A 15,651-nucleotide genomic window follows, 5' to 3' on the forward strand; every position below is an offset into this window, starting at 1 on the left:
CCCCTTTCACTCCCTTGCAAAGATCAGAAACCAGAGACCAATCCAGTTAATGTTCAGTTTGCACCACTTATTTGTTAAGTAAATTTGAACTTGTTTCCAACATTAAAATGAGAATATTTTGTGTACAAATTTAAATTTATGGCTCAGCTTGAAAAATCCAAATCTCTGGTAACACTGGACACAAATTTCCACATTCAGTAACCACATGGAGCTGAATGCCACCTACTTCCCATTGAATGGTGATGCCCTGGATCCCAGGCCACCACAGTCCACCACCGCTCACATCACTCACACAGGGTATGTGACTGGCTCTGCTGGCCGAAAATGTAAACTTCAAATACCTTAACGCGACATATAAAACCATCTGGATATGCTTCTTCAGGTGACCTTTCTAGAATCCCCCTTCCAGATGCCCCTCGCCTTCTGAGGCCCATCTCCCACCTACCTCACACTGTATAATCTTGACAATATATCTGCAGTTCTCTAAACACACCATGGTTTCTGGTTTTCCTCCAGTTAAATACACTGTTCCCTCTTTCAGGAATGCCCTCCTGCCTCTTTACACTCCTACTCATCCATCCAAAAACAGACAGATCCTTTTTTTTTATGGTGAAAAAATTTAAATTCAGATTTAGCCAGCTGGACTCAGTTTAGATGATCCCAATTTTGTTGGCAACATCCAAAGCATCATAGTCAGGAGCCAGTCAAACATACGCCTTCTTTTCTCCATCGGGCCTGACCAGAGTGTTGACCTTGGCCATGTCAACGTCACAGAGCTTCTTCACAGCCTGTTTGATCAGGTGCTTGTTGGCCTTGACATCCACAATGAAGACAAATGTATTGTTGTCTTCTATTTTCTTCTTGGCTGACTCGGTAGTCAGGGGGAACTTGATGATGTCATAGTGGTCAAACTTGTTTCTCCTGAGGGCGTTCTCTCGAGGATATTTGGGCTGCCTTCGAAGACACAGTGTCTTGGGCCATCGGAATGTAGGTAACTTGCATATCTTCTTTTTTTGTGTGATTGTGGATGCCTTTCAGCACCACTGTCTGACCTTCAAAGCAAGGGGTAGGGGCTTCCTTCGTCACCTTCAGTACCATCTTCATGAAAGACAGATCTTGATGGGCCTGCAGACTCACTCCTCCCCCTTCAGATAGATTAACAGAGAGCTGTCTCAGGGGGTCTGGGTTAACATACAAAAAAGTCTGGAAAACAAGAGCTGTTAGGCCTCTGAGGCTCCCCTTTCTAACAATATCATTTGCTCACCCATTGTTACATAGTCGCAGGCATGTCCTCCATTCCTCTGACCCTACAGGGTTGGAACCTCTTTAAACTGGAACATAAGCCATCATGTATGCATCCTAGCACTGGACTAAACTACCGGTCAGTGAGAGAGCAGAAGATTGTGCTTTACCGCACAAACAATTCTCTGCTTGTAAGTCTTCCCGTAGTAACCCCTTTAAAGTATCTGCTTCACACAGTGCTGAAGGTATGCGTCCATGGTCCCGTGGCACAATACCTTCAATTTCCTACCCAAGGCTTCCTTGATTTATAAAGCTTTTCCTGCCTTCCCCCAGGAAGACTCAGATTCTTCGTTTAGATCCTCTTGCCACCGTGCTCATTCTTACTTCCCCCCAACACTTAGAAGATTTATCAACTTACTGCAATTCTTGGTGTGACTTCCTACTTTATTCATTTTTCCAATACCACACCAGGCAAAGGTAGAAGCTCAGTAAACATCCACATGAATTAACTGAATAATATCAACGGAGTCACTTTGATAACTTATAGCAGTTATTCACAAGACAAAGGAATGAGTCTTTCCATCTAACTTAGTACATACTGAAATAAATGACATTAGGTTCCATTTTTCTTCATTTCTTAGTATATTTATTTTTATTCTTTACAAAACAGTCTCATGGAATTGTTTTGAAGATTAATTTCAACAAAATGCCTACAAGGTACCCAGCAAAGAGTGGGTGCTGAAGAAAAGTACACTATGTCAGGGAGGCAGTATTTGAGGTGGTTGAACACAAATGCTTTTGAATTCTAATTCAAGATTCTAATCCTGGTGCAGAAACGGCATAGCACAGAGCAGGCACTGAGTGTTTGTTGAACGAGTGAATGAATGTGCCAGTGAATGAGCAAATTCTGGTTCTGCACATTATTCTTGGGTTGCCCCCAAGCCTTCGCACTCACTGTTCTCTGCACCTAAAACAATCCCCAGGTTTTAGACTTCCTGAGGACACTGTTCAAAATGGTCTTCTTGAGAGGCCTTCTCAGAAAACCTAGATGAAATGGAACCTTCGTACTTGCCTTCTTCTTCCTCTACTTTGCCCTCTGATCTCCCACTATCCTCAACACTGTACACTTAGCTCTTCTCCAGCTCAAATTTAAGCTCAAGAGCACAGGAACTCTGTCTGCCTTGTTTGCTTTTGTATCTCCACCCAGAAGAGTGTCTGCATGAATGAATTTTGAAGACACTTGGCTCGACTCCTCTTCCTCATTTGTAAAGTAATGGGGTGGAATAAATGTACTAATGCCTTCTAGATGAAACTTGATATCATCCATTTCTCCCAGGTCTTTGCCCATTGAATACAGCAAAGAACTGTGTTCTTTTATGACTAAAATTCAAAATCTGTGCTGCTGGATAAAGTTGGTAAAGGGTCCCCCACTTCGTGTCCATACTTAAAAGCCTCTTCCACAGAGCCACTCTGAGCTGTCCAGATGGTAGCTCAATCCTACAGTAGGAATAGATTTGTGTTTTCATAGAATTTAAAATTTTATAGCTGTGATGATTCTAAAAGCTTACCTGGACGAACTGACTCATTTTACATGGTATGGACTGTGGAGACCAGAGGGGACAACTGACTTAGTCAAGATTACACACTTGGTGGCAGAGCCAGGAACACACACACACACACACACACACACACACACACACACACACATTTTAGGATCCTAACCCACACCCATTATAGTAAGTGACGGTCCTCTATCATTAAAAGCGTACCACCAGCATCCAAATATCTACCCCCAATTCTGAAATCATTTTTCTACCATATCACCAGGATTGCTCTTCAATCTTGCTTTATAAAGGCTATGCCCATTAATATTATCCCAGTGGAAATATCATTTCATTCTTCCAGCAACTGAATCTCTCATAACAAGCTAAGGTGGAATTAGTGACAGACAGAGCCCAAAGCCATTAAGAGTATGAGTTCTTCAGAAGCAATTTTCCCCTGTCCTCTGTTGTAGTATAATCTGTTTCTTGTGGTTTCATGGGACCCATAACTCTTCTCAAATCTGAGTCCTAAGGCTACTAGACAGGAGCTTCACGAATTATGAATTTTCAGAGTCTTAAGACAGCTATTCGATTTAACCAACAGTGGCAACTGATTTAATCAAGCAGTCACTCTGGTTTAAAAGACTCTGTAGTTCTGCAGATGCTATTTAACCTTCCCTGCTCTGTGTTCTGCTGGAATTTGGCTTCAAATCCACCCTAATGACCATGGGCAGTCAGAATTAATCAGTTCTTCCTACTCACACCCACTGCAAGTCCAAAAAAAGAATGACAAATTTTCTTAACCACAGTCACTAACATTGTAGAAGACATCACTGCCCTCTGGTGGAAATACTAAAATCTATTCCCGAGAATTTTGCCAAAAGTTTATCAAGCAAAAATCTGACTCCCTAGAAATGTGCAAGTTAAAAGGTCATGGGATCTGGGGACTGTATTATTATCTTACATCATTTTCTTCTCCCTAATCTCTCAACCCCTGGTTCAAATAGCCTCAGGCACCTAGAATTCCTCATCAGATGTCTTCAGGATAGTAACCCTGAAAGGCTGAAATTTCTCAGTTAATATGGGCTTAGACAAAACACCAGTGGTCACTTTAGGACAAGACCAAAGTTTATATTCATAAACTAAAATTAACACACTATTAACATTTTATGGGGAGCTCTAATTCATGAATCTACAAAGAGCTGGCTTCTGCACAAATTCAGCCAATTTGCAAAACACCTGTTAGTTCTTTCCTGAGAGCCTCAGGGCACTTTTTCCCCTCTGCCAAGTGGACATTGTAAAAAAAGTAGAAGAACCACTTTCACAGAAGAAGCCTCCTCCAATGACTCTGATAGGACTCCTTTAAACTTCAAGAATTATTTTTTTAGGCCTGTGGATGTCCATCCTGGCTGCTCAACAGAATCATCTGGAGAGTTTGTTGTTATTATTGCTTAATACAGATTCCCAGGCACCACCCATACTTACTGAGTCAGGATTTCAGAGAATGGAGAATCAAACTTTTCATGAGTGAGTGAAGTCTCTAAGTAAACCTTAAACTTCTGAGCACAGTATTTCTTTTGTATTTCTTACATAACTGATGACGTGAAAATTAACTCCCTTTTCTGTTTCCTAATCGCTACGGCTTTCATTCATACGTCTCCATCCTCTTGTGCCTGGGCTATTGCGATGGATATAGTGTCTTATGGGAACAGATATACTTCCCATCCATCTTCTCCTCTGCTTTCAGAGTGATATTTCTTTTTTTTTCTATTTATTTTATTTTATTTATTTTATTCTTTTTCCAATATATGAAATTTATTGTCAAATTGGTTTCCATACAACACCCAGTGCTCATCCCAAAAGGTGCCCTCCTCAATACCCATCACCCACCCTCCCCTCCCTCCCACCCCCATCAACCCTCAGTTTGTTCTCAGTTTTTAACAGTCTCTTATGCTTTGGCTCTCTCCCACTCTAACCTCTTTTTTTTTTTTTTCTTTCCCCTCCCCCATGGGTTTCTGTTAAGTTTCTCAGGATCCACATAAGAGTGAAACCATATGGTATCTGTCTTTCTCTGTATGGCTTATTTCACTTAGCATCACACTCTCCAGATCCATCCACGTTGCTACAAAGGGCCATATTTCATTCTTTCTCATTGCCACGTAGTACTCCATTGTGTATATAAACCACAATTTCTTTATCCATTCATCAGTTGATGGACATGTAGGCTCTTTCCATAATTTGGCTATTGTTGAGAGTGCTGCTATAAACATTGGGGTACAAGTGCCCCTATGCATCAGCACTCCTGTATCCCTTGGGTAAATTCCTAGCAGTGCTATTGCTGGGTCATAGGGTAGGTCTAGTTTTAATTTTCTGAGGAACCTCCACACTGCTTTCCAGAGTGGCTGCACCAATGTGCATTCCCACCAACAGTGCAAGAGGGTTCCCGTTTCTCCACATCCTCTCCAGCATCTATAGTCTCCTGATTTGTTCATTTTGGCCATCAGAGTGATATTTCTAGACACCAGTTAGATCCTACTACTCCCCAGCATATAACCTTTTGTTGGCTCTTTCACAAGGCATGATGAAATTCTTGTTTCCTGGCATGATATGCAAAAGCTAGGCTTCAACCATGACCAATGACTTATGGCTCCTTATGGTGTCAAGTCTCTTGGCTTTGGCCTCAGGCTCTGCTTGGACTGCCCTTCCCCAGCCCTACCCCTCTCTGCAGCATTAGCATTTATAATGTTTCAAGACTCTCGAGATCCCCTCTTTTATGAATCATTTCTCTGGCACCCCACCTCGGCCCAGGTAGAATTGGCTATCAAACCTATAATGCTTTACTATATTTTTTTGTTCTCCTGACTCTGGAAAGCTAGAACTTCTGTGAGAATGAGAGAATTATGTGAGAGTCATTTTCTATATCCCTAGAAAACATTACTGCTGAATGAATAGACGAACAGAAATGCCTAATGTGTGCATAATTTCAGCTTTGACTCTCAGTTTATCATTTCTCCATTGACAAACAGATGGAAAAAAGCCCTGTGTAAAGTCACATGATGAACAAACCTGAGGAGAGAATCAGAATCCAAGAGCTCTTCCTCAGGTGGAAGATAAAAGCAGTCCCTTCACTTGATAGGTCATAATGTGGGCTCACACACAGCTGGGAGTAATCAGCCCAAACAGAAGCAGCTAGACCTTGAGAGAGGCCACTGCTCCTCAGATTCTGTAAGAACACCCTCCTCCCATGCCCTCAGGTTCTGGAAGAGCTTGATTCAGTTCAAGCTTTGAGTATATTTAATCATTGATTAATAAATCATTGGCATATCATTTAATTGTATCACAATTATACTTACATTTTGCTGTTTAACTATCACATGACCCTCTGATGGGTAAATTAATTTTATTTATAAACCTCTACTACTCTAATAAAGAACTGTTAAGAATCAAAATAAAGGAGTGCCTGGGTGGCTCAGTCAGTTGAGCATCTGACTCTTGGTTTTCGGCTCAGGTCATGATCTCGCAGTCCGTGAGTTCGAGCCCCGAGTCAGGCTCTGTGCTGACAGCTCGGAGCCTGGAGCCTGCTTCAAGTTCTGTTTCCCCCTCTCTCTGCCCCTTCCTCTCTCATGCTCTGCCTCTCTCTCTCTCTCAAAAATAAATAAACATTAAAAATATATATATATCAATATAGGCAGGAAGAAAATGCAGCTGTTTTCTTCATCCACAACTGGAATAGTTCCCTGATCTCCCTATTCCTAAAATAATTTCTGCAGTAAGTCAAATAATTTCTAATTTCTATGATACAACTAGATCTAGATTTCAGTTACAAAGGAAAAAATGGAAATAGGGAAGAAGGAAGAACATTTATATGCCCAATTAATTTACTGAAGTACAAACCATCTACTTAATTAAAAACAAAACAACAACAAAACAACAACAACAAAAACCTGTGTATTGAGCACATCCTTTGTCAATCTGCTTAACCACCTGAGAGGTAGAGACCCTTATAATCTCCATTACAGTGGTATAGATAGATTGACTAATTGCCCCAGTGACCCAGGTGAGTCCTAATTCCCTCTAATTCCACTGCCTTCCTCATGTCAAAAAGAGTAGGAAGCTTCATCTCTCATCTTTTTAGGTTAGTTTCTGAAAGAAAAATCCATATAATGTAAACTCTCATTTCTGAATTTATAACAAAGGAATCCATTCCTAGAGGAGTTAATTCAAGGTCACCACTGCTTATAATTGTGTTGTCTCGATACTGTAGCCATTAGTTATGTGTGGTATTGAGCACTTGAAATCTGGCTAGTGCAACTGAGGAACTGCATTTTTTATTTTAGTCAATTTAAATTTAAACTGAAAAACTGATACTGAATTCAAGGGAAAACTTTTAAGTATGTTTGGAATAACTTGGATACATCAATTCAGTTTTTCTTTTTTTTTTTTTTTTTATTTATCTAAGTATTCTCTACACCTAGCTTGGACTTGAACTTATCAAGAATCACAAGCTCTTTCAACTGAGCCAACCAGGCATACTGTGAATTTACCTTTTCAACTGTAAGCTTTATAAAGTCTAAATGCAGATAAAATATTTCTAATGAAAATTTAAAATCCGAATTGAGAAGTGCTGTTGGTATAAATATTTGCCAGATTTTTCAAACAGCATAAAAATGAAATGCTATGTATCTCATTGATTTCTGTATTGTACACATTGAAATAATATTTTGGGTACATTGTGATAAATAAAATACATTATTAAAATTAATTTTACCTATTTTTTTTTTTTGCTTTTTTAATGTGGCTACTAGAAAATTTTAACTTACACATGTGGCTCACATCATACTTCTATCAGACAGCATTGGCTTAGAAAAATCTCTAGAAGATGATGGAGCACCTGGATGGCACAGTCAGATAAGCATCCAACTTTGGCTCAGGTCACAATCTCATGGTTCAAGGGTTCAAGCCCTACGTCGGGCTCTTTGCTGACAGCCAGAGCCTGGAACCTGCTTTGGATTCTGTGTCTCCCTCTCTCTCTGTCCCTCCTCTACTCATGTTCTCTCTCTCTCTCTCAAAACTAAACATTTTTTAATTAAAAAAAGAAAAAAAAAGAAAAATCTCCAGAAGATGCATCAGTTAAACCAGACCTCTCTCATACTTTACCTACTTCCCCACCTGACCCCACCCCGGCAGAACTTTCCTTACAAAGATCACATCTGTGTAAGTGTCCTCAGTTTCCCATCAGCATCCCAGAGTTCTCCTGAGGCATGTTTACACGTACAGTTAAGGTCATTATGTAATATAAGTAGCAGGGCTATGAGAGAGAAAAGAGGCAGATAAATAACAAGCTCCAATGAAGGATCTCTTGCCATGTTTTCCTACAGATACAACAATCATCTTAGTGGCAAGACTCGATAGGTAAATACTTGGTATTCTCAAATGTTAATATAAATAAGGCCATATACAAACCCCAAATTAATAATCAAGTTTGTCCTATATACAGAGATGCCATTTTATTACTCTAATAATCTTGTGTCATAATCTTTATTCAGCAATAAACTATCTTTTTTTTTTTTTTTCAACGTTTTTTATTTATTTTTGGGATAGAGAGAGACAGAGCATGAACGGGGGAGGGGCAGAGAGAGAGGGAGACACAGAATCGGAAACAGGCTCCAGGCTCCGAGCCATCAGCCCAGAGCCTGACGCGGGGCTCGAACTCACGGACCGCGAGATCGTGACCTGGCTGAAGTCGGACGCTTAACCGACTGCGCCACCCAGGCGCCCCTAAACTATCTTTTTCTGTCTTTAAAAACAGAACTACAAAATAGATATAATTGGTAGATTTTCCCAAGGGACTATTTGATTTCGATAAAAAGAAAAATTGATAGGAATATATATCTCTGTGCTAGATAACTCTCAAGGGTATCAAATTTCACAGGTGAATATCAAGTATATTTTCTGGATAATGTTAATCAAATTATGTCACTGGTAATTTCCTTGCATGTTGACATTTTAATATTTTGATGACTTCATAAATCAAGGATACTGAATAGGCTCCTTGTTAGATAAGACTTTAAATTAACAAACCATTTTTATTTATTTATTTATTTATTTATTTATTTATTCTAATGTTTATTTATTTTTGAGATAGAGAGCATGAGCAGGAGAGAGGCAGAGAGAGAGGGAGACACAGAATCCAAAGCAGGTTCGTGCAGTAGATGCGGAGCCCCAATACAGGGCTTGAACTCATGAGATCATGACCTGAGGTGAAATCAAGAGTCAGACACTTAACTGACTGAGCAACCCAGGTGCCCCAACAAACCATTTTTAAACTGAGGTTTAGTGAGAGTATTTTCATTACTGCCTAGTAGCACAGGTGTCATATGACTTCGCATTAATATCCTCATTGGTGCAAATTATAGTGGGAAATCTCAAGAGAAGGTGGTCTCAACTCAGCTCCCACAGATATGGAGGTCATGACCTGGGCCTTGGGTGTCTAAGTCTCTAATCAGACAGCTGAGAATCCTCATTTCACCAGATATATCATCAGTAAGTTCTCTGATTAGGTCTCCTCTTTCTCTAGGTAATCTGATTTCTATCCATGGTTCTATACACAGTATCCATTAGGTCAATAAAATTTCTGACCATGACCCACTGAAGGAAATATACCCAGACACATACAGACATAATACTTAATTTTTAAAAGATTACCTTTACTAAGAAAGATGCTCTCTGATGTTTTCTATGCTATTAATAAGTTATCCAGTTTCTTTTTTAAAAATAAATTGTTTTGAAGCCACTGAAATGACTTCAGAACCTACCAAGTGTTGAAACCCACTGTTTGAAAAACACAACTCTAGTCTGCTGAACTACCTCTTGGCTGTAATAGCTAAGGGAACTTTTGAATATAGGAGTAAGATGGCTCTCCAAAGAATGCTGTTTAAAAATACCTTGTTTACTATTTGGTATTATTATTAATCCTTTCGATCAATTAAAAATGAAAATTTATATTATAATCTCATGATAGGATGTGTACTTTTCAGATATATTTGAAAATTTAAATGAGTTCTTTCTTAAACTGCAAAAAAATGACACCAATCACATTAAAGGTTGGAAAGGAAAGACCACAAGCCTATGCAATTTATTTTAAAAGTGTTCACTGAGGATTTTTAGTGTTCCTCTTTGCAGTATTTAGCCAAACACTGGCTTTAAGACACTGTTTTAGAAATCTATCACTCTCATTTGGATTATAATAAATAAGGTGATTAGATTTGAAGATCTATATGAAATTTAAAAACCTAATAGCATATAAGTAAAATAGAGAAAGACAAATACCATGATTTTACTCATGTGTAGAATTTAAGAAACAAAGGGAAAAAAAGGGAGAAAGAGAGAGGAATCCAGAAACAGACTCTTAACTATAAATAACAAACTGATGGTCACTAGAGGGGGACAGGAGTGGGGGTGAAATAAGTTGTGGGGATTAAAGAGTTCACAATCATGGTGAGCACTGAGTGATGAAAACAACTGTTGAATCACTATATTGTACACTTGAATCGAATACAACACTGTAGTTAACTATACTGGAATTAAAATAAAAAACTTAATAAAATTTTTTAAAAACTCAATAGCATAATAAACTCATTTGAAACCAGCATTCAAAATACTGGCCAGGGGCACCTGGGTGGCTCAGTCGGTTAAGCGGCCGACTTCGGCTCAGGTCACGATCTCGCACTCTGTGAGTTCGAGCCCCGCGTCAGGCTCTGTGCTGACAGCTCAGAGCCTGGAGCCTGTTTCAGATTCTGTGTCTCCCTCTCTCTCTGACCCTCCCCCGTTCATGCTCTGTCTCTCCCTGTCTCAAAAATAAATAAACGTTAAAAAAAAATTTTTGAAGACAAAATACTGGCCAATACTGGCAGGGAAGTTTAACAATCTTGAGGCCAAAGCATACAACAGTATCATTATATAAGAATTTGCACCTAATATAGACTTTATAATCACTTGTTTGGAAAGAAATCAAATTACTTTTTAAAGCATTAATAACCACATACTATAATTGAAAAGACTTTCAGTAAAGCAGTGCAATTATGAAAAAAGTAATAAAACCAATTGAAAATACCAACTGCAACCTGTCCTGCTACAACGTGTATTCCTTAATGTGCATTATCTCGTATCAGGTAGACCATGGAGAATGGTGACAGTATGACAAGGAAGTGGTGCTGGCTCACACATGTATTTTACAATTAATTTCTCACAATTAAAGATAAACTTTAGCATGGGGCACCTGGGTGGTTCAGTCGGTTAAGCAGCTGACTCTTGATTTGAGCTCAGGTCATGGTCTCACAGGCTCGTGAGATGAAGCCCCCCATCAGGATCTGTGCTGACAACGAGGACTCTGCTTGAGATTCTCTCTCCCTCTCTCTCTCTGCCCTTCCCCTGCTCATGTGTGCTTTCTCTCTCTCTTAAAATAAATAAAAACAAATTTTTAAAAAGACAAACTTTAGCACAATATGAAGATTTACGATAAAAACTGCAAACTCCACAGCAGGGCCTTCCTTTGGTGTAACTAGTGGCTGATTTACTGGCTTCAAGGATCAGAACCCTTTTCACTGGCTACCTGGTGAAGCTACAGGCATAAAATATGCTACAAAGACATTTTCCATGCTATTTTAAAAACTTAATGAGAAAGCTATATTGTGAATCAGTTTTTTAGTTTTGATGAAATTTCTCTCTATTAAAAGCAAAAGCCCTAAAGTTCACACCTCTCAAAAGAAAAGTCAAGGGCACCAGAGTATAATGTTGCAAATGTTTGACTAAGGGGGATTCTGGGGCCAATGCTAAAAAAGAGGTCTTTGGGCTTCTGTTGGTTACTAGGATTATAACTGTTTTAGTTATTGCTTTCATTACAAAGTCCCATAGGTTGGGAGTAGTCTATTTCGCCCCTAAGCCCTATATTTTCACTGTGCATTTTGTAGGCTTCAAAAAAATACATGTATCATGGCCACTAAAATAAAAACAATAAGCATTGTCAAAGATGTGGAGAAAAGGGAATGTTCATGCACTGTGGTAAGGATGTAAAACGGTACAGCCACTATGGAAAATAGTATGGAAGTTCCTCAAAACAGTACTACCATACGATTGAACAATTCCAGTTCTGGGTGAAACGGATGAACCAAAGAAAACAAAAACACTAATCTGAAAAGATATATGTACTCCTCTGTTAACTGCAGTATTATTTACAGTAGCTAAGATATGGAAGCAACCTATGAGTCCATTGAAAGACAAATGGATAAAGAATATGTGGGATACATACACACGTGTGCACACACATACACACACACACACACACACACACACACACACACACACACACACACACACAGCAGAGTATTACTCAGCCGTTAACAAGAATGAAATCTTGCCATTTGTGACAACATGTAGAACCTAGAAGGTCTTATGCTAAATGAAATAAGTTAAAGACAAATACCATATGATTTCACTTTTATGTAGAATCTAAAAAACAAAACAAACAAGCAAAACAGAAACAGACTCATAAATACAGAGAAAAGAAAACTGTTGGTTGCCAAAGGGGAGGGAGGTGGAGGGGTAAACAAAATAGGTGAAGGGAATCAAGAGGTACAAATTTACAGTTATAAAAAAAAATAAGTCATGAGGATGTAATGTGCAGCATAGGGAATATAGTCAATAATATTATAATAACTATATATGGTGACAGATGGTAAGAGATTTATTTGGTGATCATTTCATAATGTATATAAATGTCAAATTACTATGTTGTACACCTAAAACTAATATAATATTGTATGTCAATTATACTCCAACAAAAATATTATATAGAGTTGACATCTGTAAGTATGTACATTTTTAAGGCAGAATTGCATGAATCTATGTTGTTAAAATTACATATCGACTTTAAAAACTTTTTAGTTACTTGTTAAGTTTTAATCTCTTAGTCCTTAGAGATCTACCACATAACTTCTCTACATTGTCTGTTTTTTTCCCAATCCATCTTCTATTCCCCATTGTTTAGCAAAGGTTATGATCTCCAAAATTTTTTAAGAATTTGACTGAATATATACTTTATCGTGTGATGGGATTTCCATATATTAGTTATGTCTTCTGTACTATTTCATCACTAGCCATTCCACTGTATCAGACAGTTAACTATTTTGACACTAATCAATAGCACACACCTCATATGTGAGAATATTATTTCTTTTTCACTTGCAAAGTGCATTGCTAAAATGACATTCACTCACTTGTGGAAATTTCACTAAAATCCTTGATGATTAACTGTTGACAATGCATCAGCACTATTTTTCTTAATTTACTTGAGTATGCCCTCATCCATTGCCAACTTTTTTAGTGCTCCTTGTGTTGTGCAAGCAATGAGTTCCACAAAACAAAACAAAACAAAACAAAACAAAACAAAAAACATTTTTTTCATAAAATCACTTTTAAAGATTTCAAATGTTGACAATTCTTTTATATCCATTGTCAGTAATGTTAAATAACATTTTCTCTCTGACTTTCTAATTTCTCATGAATATTACATGAGCAAACAGGAAAATGTCCTTTTTCATGATGCTTTTATCCTGTGGTAGTCATTCTCTTGATTTTTGGCATCCTCATCATCTCCTTGATGCTTCTCAAAACCACACTAAACTTAACGGAATAGAAGAAATTAACTCATTTGAAGTTCTCCCTATCATTGCACTAATAACTTCTAGTAGAGAGGATAAGGTTATTTTTTTCTTCTTTAGTCTTTGGCTTTCACATTTTGAAATCATTTATGCAATTCTTTGAAAATAGGACTTTTTCTCATCATTTTTAAACATTTCAATGACAGAAGTACAGTGTTTAAACTTAAACTTTACATTTAAGAAGTATGAAATATCTGACAACGTTATTAGCATGTTTTTAAATAAAATATTCAGTTAATCTTGTTTTCATTACTTCAGTAAAAAAAAAAAAAATCTCATTGGCGAATTAGGCTAACACTGCTAACTGGTCATTTGTGAGCAAAGCCATGAAGCAAATTTCCAATATTCAACTGAGTATTATCAACTTCATTTTTGATATTTTAAACCTGTCCTCTTGTAAAACTAGCTGCTAGGCACTATTTCTGGTTTCCTGCAAGCATCCCAGTCTCTAACATCCAAAAGAAAACTCACATTCTTGCTCGCAAAATGAATCACTCGTTCATCCAACAAATATTTATTGAGCTCCAATTATGTGGCAGGGACTGTGTTAAATGTGGAAGACACAGGGTGAACAAGATCAGATAGATCTTCCTCTCAAGAAGTTGGAAGTCAAGAGAGGAAGGCACACAAATCAAATAAGCAAAGTAAGTAATTACAAACTCATGTAAGTTATGTGAAGAAGGGGGTATAGCTCTTTGTTGTAAAGGAATTTGTCCCACAGTCAGGAACGATGACTTCCTAAGGAATTCAAGCTTGAAATAAGATTTGATGGATCAATTGGAATTAATCGAGCAAATGGAGGACACCATGTGCAAAGATTGTTGAACAGTTGAACAAAGACTAATGTGCTTGGATGCCTTGGTCATAGAGAGCCCCAAAGCCCTTGGTCTTTGCCCGGAGAATCACAGAAATCCTTTGAACAGTTCCAAGCAGAACATGACTGAAGTGAAATTTTATTTGGAAAATATCACTCTGGAGAACAATCTGGAGGGTGATCAGAGTGGAGGAGAGGAAACTAACGAGGGGGATATAACAGAAGCCCACCTCAGAGAGTTGATGGTTAGCAGCAGCAGAGATGGAGGAAAGCTGAGGTGTGAGGGACTGGGTGCAAAAGCAGACATGACACATGGGGAAGCAGGGTGTCGAGGGTGACCTTTATGCTTTTATTTTTCTCTGTCCTATCCTGGCACTACATACATCCAACAAACCCACAGCAGACCTGCAGGACTCTTCTCCCTTCCTCTCCCAGTCCCACATCCCAATGGTTCTTACAGAGACCTTTATCATAACCGTGAGTTTCTCTCTATTTTCAAAGCTGCTGCCTACCTCATGCCCTCGAAACTTCTCACCTGGATTATTCCCTCAGCCTCCCGGGAGTTTTTATGTCTGCAATGTCTATCCCTTTCAATCCATTCCACAGCACCACCAGAGAAATTTGTCATTACCATATTTAGAAGCCTTTGTTGACTTCACCATGGAGGACCAAAGTTCAAGTTCCTGAACTTGACATGCAGGGTTTGTTATGATCTGGCCCCCGGTTTATCACTCATTACTCTGTCTGGATTTCTCTTTCTCCTTCTCCTTCCTATTTTTATCCCTCACTGCCACCTCTCTAAACTGAAATTCAAGCATTGCCTCTTAAAGAAAGAGAGAACAACCTTCAGTTTTCTATGTATCTGAGATAAAGGTAGATAAAAGCCAATCCAAGGCATTCAACCAAAGTTCATGGAACTTTCTACTTATCCACTCCTCAAATTCCTTCAAACTGCCTCAAAATTAACTGCATGTATAGAGACATTTCTCCTGGATAACACTTTTTTTTTTTAATATTTATTTGTTTTTGAAGGAGAGAGAGAGACAGAACATGAGCAGGGGAGGGGCAGAGAGAGAGGCAGACACAGAATCCAAAGCAGGCTCCAGGCTCTGAGCTGTCAGCACAGAGCCCAACGCAGGGCTTGAACTCACAGACTGCAAGATCATGACCTGAGCCAAGGTCAGATGCTCAACTGACTGAGCCACCCAGGTGCCCCTGGAAAACACTCTTTCAATTAGGGTGTTTTCAAGGGCTGGAAAGAAACCCCTGCTCAGACACGTTTATCAATATGAGTATTTATCATCTCACATAATGGGGAGTCCCAGGTTTTTGGCCT

General features: G+C 38.7%; 1 long non-coding RNA gene across 4 annotated transcripts in view; it reads left to right on the forward strand.

Moving 5' to 3' along the window:
* Window positions 1–613: 613 nt before the first annotated feature.
* LOC144616921 (uncharacterized) overlaps window positions 614–15,651 on the forward strand; it is a 28,884-nt gene continuing 13,846 nt past the window's right edge. For 3 of the 4 annotated variants that reach the window (XR_013556788.2, XR_013556785.2, XR_013556787.2), the window contains exons 1-2: window positions 614–991; window positions 14,041–14,145. This is a non-coding gene — a long non-coding RNA (uncharacterized LOC144616921). The remainder of the gene's footprint in view (window positions 992–14,040; window positions 14,146–15,651) is intronic. The other variant, XR_013556786.2, reaches the window with a different exon arrangement.

The sequence above is a fragment of the Panthera onca genome, chromosome B4 (genome assembly GCF_046562875.1).
Source record: "Panthera onca isolate mPanOnc1 chromosome B4, mPanOnc1 haplotype 2, whole genome shotgun sequence".
Taxonomy (NCBI): Eukaryota; Metazoa; Chordata; class Mammalia; order Carnivora; family Felidae; genus Panthera; species Panthera onca.